This window comes from Brassica napus, chromosome C3 (assembly GCF_020379485.1).
Source record: "Brassica napus cultivar Da-Ae chromosome C3, Da-Ae, whole genome shotgun sequence".
Lineage (NCBI taxonomy): Eukaryota > Viridiplantae > Streptophyta > Magnoliopsida > Brassicales > Brassicaceae > Brassica > Brassica napus.
This window is the reverse complement of record NC_063446.1, coordinates 26836211-26842210: the sequence shown is the minus strand read 5'-3', so window position 1 is coordinate 26842210 and position 6000 is coordinate 26836211.

The following is a 6000-nucleotide window of genomic DNA, read 5'->3' as shown; positions in this document are numbered from 1 at the left end:
ATGACGATGGTTATGCTGCTGGTTATTCAGATATGTAGAGACATGTTACTGGCAGTGGTGTGCCATACTCCAGTGTACCTTCATCATCAAACTACCCCTCAAATCCTTATAAACCGGTATGATAACTTTCCTACTAATGTAAGCTTTGTCTATTTTTTACTGGCGTAAAAAGTTTCTCCTATCTAGGGTGTGCGCCATCCTTCATCATTCACAGCCTATGGTCCAACCCAAGGTCTGGATGTAATAAGGAGGGGACCTAGAGAAGAGGGGGAAATCAACAATCTACTATGCTGGCCAGCATAACATGAATATCCAGACGGTTCAAGCCCAATATCAGTTTGCTTCCGGACAGTTACCAGTTCGATACCTTGGTCTCCCATTACTGACTAAGCGTATGGGACGACAGGACTATCAGCATCTTATAGAGCAAATCAGAAGACGCATTAGCCATTGGACAAACCGCTTCCTATCAATGGCCAGACGACTCCAACTAATTGCTTCGGTTCTTATGAGCATTGCAAACTTCTGGATGTCATCTTTTATCTTACTGGGAGAATGCATTAAAGAAGTTAACAGCATCTGTTCTGCATTCCTGTGGTCAGGCCCTACGCTAAGCTCGAACAAAGCAAAAATTTCTTGGGATATAGTGTGCCTACCTAAACGAGAGCGAGGGTTGGGGCTTCGTCCCTTGAAAGAGGCCAACATGGTAAGCAGTTTGAAGCTCATATGGCGTCTAACATCCCAGCAGGCGTCCCTATGGGTCATGTGGGTTCATACCTATTTGCTACGTAACGGTAACTTCTGGTCTATTAAAGAGAACACATCTTTAGGTTCATGGATATGGCGTAAACTGTTTGCAGGGAACAAAATCTCTGCTCCTAAACACTAATACGGTTTACCATCAAGGAATCAAATATCATAAACTGAATGTAAGTATGGTAAAATTAAGGAGAAACATACTTTTTCAATTAAATCAAGAACATCTTGGTTATCAATAAATTCTATGTAGCTCCAGTCGATCTCTTCTTTGGTGTACTCTTCCTGCTCCATCTTAAAAACATGCTGCAAAAGTGTGATAGCATACCAGAATAAGTACAATCTACTTATCAAGAGGTAAAGGGGCTGGCCAATTAGGATAATACAAAACTGACTAACCTGATTAAAATGCTGCTGCAGTTTTTTTTATGAACAAACATAATTAGCGACCGAAACATACCTACATCAAAGAATAGGAAATTATCTATCTTCTTTGATACGAAACATATATACATCTGTACGTTTTTTTTATTTTATGCTCTCTTATGTTTCTTTAATTATCATCACTTTTTGGTTGTATATGAGTGTAGCTTCATTTAAATTTCTGGTTATTCTTGTTTGCAGCCAAATGAGAAACCGGCCAAGGTATCGAAAACCGAGACACTTATGGAAAAGAAAGAAGAGAAAAAGGAAATGAAGATTAATGAACATGAGGATTGTGAATACATTAGTGATGTGTTAATCTTTCTTTATACTTAATTTGTTTAAATTAAGAGAATCCGTATATTAGCGACTCAACATACTTTTTGAAAAAGTGCTCTCACTTGTGTTATCTTCTAATTTATGTTCATTTTCACTGTTTAAATTATTAATATAATAATAATCTCAAAAGACTAAATGTTACATTGTGTGCTCTATCACTGCATCAAGCCATTTCTTCATCGATGTTATTGAACTCGTATCATGTTTGCGATGGAAATTGACACACTTTGAATAAGGCCGCTGAAAAGTGATTAATGTTGAATCAAGATTGAGACAGTAGGAAATTCCAGCATATAAAGCTTAACAACAATAAATCAATGAACAGTCTGAAATTTGACCAAATAAATAAACTAAAAAAACATTGAAGATTCAACGAAACTGTCAATCTTTGAATAAGGCCGTTGAACAAGTCGACAATAAGAACTCAAAACAAAACACAAGAAACACTGAGTAGTTTGCAAGATGCCCTTTTAATAGGATTGATATTAGAACATCACTTAGGATTGCAAGATGTTCACAAGTCATGCATTTCTTTCAAGACGCTCAGACCTAGTGTATGCCTCACTGATTTTTCATAAAGAGATTTTAGTTTCTCCGTGTCTCCAAATCTTTTAGACTCCTTAGTTGCAAAAGAAATGCTCTCTTTATCAAATCCCACAAAAAACTACTTTATCACAATGTTGGTGTAGTTTGAATGCAGTTCCATTTTTGACTGGCTTTTGTTTTATAACCTTTTCAATTATCTAATTTCAATGATTTTTCTATGCCGTCTATTTTAACAATTTAGAATTTTTTAATCACACAAAATAACAAAAAAAAAAGAGTAACTAAAGCAAATTCTCGGTGAAACAACCAAGAATACATCTCCATTCTATAAAAACATCATGCTTGACCAAAACATTATGGTGAATCTACCAAAAATCTTTAAAATTGCCGAAACAACCAAAATCAAATAAGAGTGATTCATTTATTTAGTTTTATATAAAATCAAATGCAAAATAGTTCCATATATATGCATTTTTAGTTGCACAATAAATGCTCTTTATAACATTCCACAAGAAAACTACTTTATCATGAAATCTTTTTCATTTTTAAGATTCAGATATAAAAATTTATCCGCTACTGCATTACTAGCTACAATGTCCTCGTTCAATTTGAAAATTGAACATTGGTGAATTTTGAATGCAATTGATTTTTAGGACTGTCTTTTGTTTTATAATCTTTCCAATTATCTAATTTACATGAATTAGTGGAGAGCCAGATCGCACCTGCTGGAGCAACTGGTTCGAATCCTTTGGTTACTCAACAAAGCACCAGATCTTTGGATGCTTGTATGAAAAAGGTTTCGGCTACCGCGACAACAAATCCTAGTGATGCTTCATCGTCGTTCTTCCAAGCTCCCACGTGGCAACTGCCACAACAAAGCATGCGGACCCACGTTGGCGACGAAGCACCACCCCCCACAGGGTTATACCAGTAAAGCATACAGTCTTTGGCCGCCAGGAACAAGCCACGGAGATGGGCAGTTGTATGGGGGTTATGCTCATGGTTATGACGATGGTTATGCTGCTGGTTATTCAGATATGCAGAGACATGTTACTGGCAGTGGTGTGCCATACTCCAGTGTACCTTCATCATCAAACTACCCCTCAAATCCTTATAAACCGGTATGATAACTTTCCTACTAATGTAAGCTTTGTCTATTTTTTACTGGCGTAAAAAGTTTCTCCTATCTAGGGTGTGCGCCATCCTTCATCATTCACAGCCTATGGTCCAACCCAAGGTCTGGATGTAATAAGGAGGGGACCTAGAGAAGAGGGGGAAATCAACAATCTACTATGCTGGCCAGCATAACATGAATATCCAGACGGTTCAAGCCCAATATCAGTTTGCTTCCGGACAGTTACCAGTTCGATACCTTGGTCTCCCATTACTGACTAAGCGTATGGGACGACAGGACTATCAGCATCTTATAGAGCAAATCAGAAGACGCATTAGCCATTGGACAAACCGCTTCCTATCAATGGCCAGACGACTCCAACTAATTGCTTCGGTTCTTATGAGCATTGCAAACTTCTGGATGTCATCTTTTATCTTACTGGGAGAATGCATTAAAGAAGTTAACAGCATCTGTTCTGCATTCCTGTGGTCAGGCCCTACGCTAAGCTCGAACAAAGCAAAAATTTCTTGGGATATAGTGTGCCTACCTAAACGAGAGCGAGGGTTGGGGCTTCGTCCCTTGAAAGAGGCCAACATGGTAAGCAGTTTGAAGCTCATATGGCGTCTAACATCCCAGCAGGCGTCCCTATGGGTCATGTGGGTTCATACCTATTTGCTACGTAACGGTAACTTCTGGTCTATTAAAGAGAACACATCTTTAGGTTCATGGATATGGCGTAAACTGTTTGCAGGGAACAAAATCTCTGCTCCTAAACACTAATACGGTTTACCATCAAGGAATCAAATATCATAAACTGAATGTAAGTATGGTAAAATTAAGGAGAAACATACTTTTTCAATTAAATCAAGAACATCTTGGTTATCAATAAATTCTATGTAGCTCCAGTCGATCTCTTCTTTGGTGTACTCTTCCTGCTCCATCTTAAAAACATGCTGCAAAAGTGTGATAGCATACCAGAATAAGTACAATCTACTTATCAAGAGGTAAAGGGGCTGGCCAATTAGGATAATACAAAACTGACTAACCTGATTAAAATGCTGCTGCAGTTTTTTTTATGAACAAACATAATTAGCGACCGAAACATACCTACATCAAAGAATAGGAAATTATCTATCTTCTTTGATACGAAACATATATACATCTGTACGTTTTTTTTATTTTATGCTCTCTTATGTTTCTTTAATTATCATCACTTTTTGGTTGTATATGAGTGTAGCTTCATTTAAATTTCTGGTTATTCTTGTTTGCAGCCAAATGAGAAACCGGCCAAGGTATCGAAAACCGAGACACTTATGGAAAAGAAAGAAGAGAAAAAGGAAATGAAGATTAATGAACATGAGGATTGTGAATACATTAGTGATGTGTTAATCTTTCTTTATACTTAATTTGTTTAAATTAAGAGAATCCGTATATTAGCGACTCAACATACTTTTTGAAAAAGTGCTCTCACTTGTGTTATCTTCTAATTTATGTTCATTTTCACTGTTTAAATTATTAATATAATAATAATCTCAAAAGACTAAATGTTACATTGTGTGCTCTATCACTGCATCAAGCCATTTCTTCATCGATGTTATTGAACTCGTATCATGTTTGCGATGGAAATTGACACACTTTGAATAAGGCCGCTGAAAAGTGATTAATGTTGAATCAAGATTGAGACAGTAGGAAATTCCAGCATATAAAGCTTAACAACAATAAATCAATGAACAGTCTGAAATTTGACCAAATAAATAAACTAAAAAAACATTGAAGATTCAACGAAACTGTCAATCTTTGAATAAGGCCGTTGAACAAGTCGACAATAAGAACTCAAAACAAAACACAAGAAACACTGAGTAGTTTGCAAGATGCCCTTTTAATAGGATTGATATTAGAACATCACTTAGGATTGCAAGATGTTCACAAGTCATGCATTTCTTTCAAGACGCTCAGACCTAGTGTATGCCTCACTGATTTTTCATAAAGAGATTTTAGTTTCTCCGTGTCTCCAAATCTTTTAGACTCCTTAGTTGCAAAAGAAATGCTCTCTTTATCAAATCCCACAAAAAACTACTTTATCACAATGTTGGTGTAGTTTGAATGCAGTTCCATTTTTGACTGGCTTTTGTTTTATAACCTTTTCAATTATCTAATTTCAATGATTTTTCTATGCCGTCTATTTTAACAATTTAGAATTTTTTAATCACACAAAATAACAAAAAAAAAAGAGTAACTAAAGCAAATTCTCGGTGAAACAACCAAGAATACATCTCCATTCTATAAAAACATCATGCTTGACCAAAACATTATGGTGAATCTACCAAAAATCTTTAAAATTGCCGAAACAACCAAAATCAAATAAGAGTGATTCATTTATTTAGTTTTATATAAAATCAAATGCAAAATAGTTCCATATATATGCATTTTTAGTTGCACAATAAATGCTCTCTTTATAACATTCCACAAGAAAACTACTTTATCATGAAATCTTTTTCATTTTTAAGATTCAGATATAAAAATTTATCCGCTACTGCATTACTAGCTACAATGTCCTCGTTCAATTTGAAAATTGAACATTGGTGAATTTTGAATGCAATTGATTTTTAGGACTGTCTTTTGTTTTATAATCTTTCCAATTATCTAATTTACATGAATTAGTGGAGAGCCAGATCGCACCTGCTGGAGCAACTGGTTCGAATCCTTTGGTTACTCAACAAAGCACCAGATCTTTGGATGCTTGTATGAAAAAGGTTTCGGCTACCGCGACAACAAATCCTAGTGATGCTTCATCGTCGTTCTTCCAAGCTCCCACGTGGCAA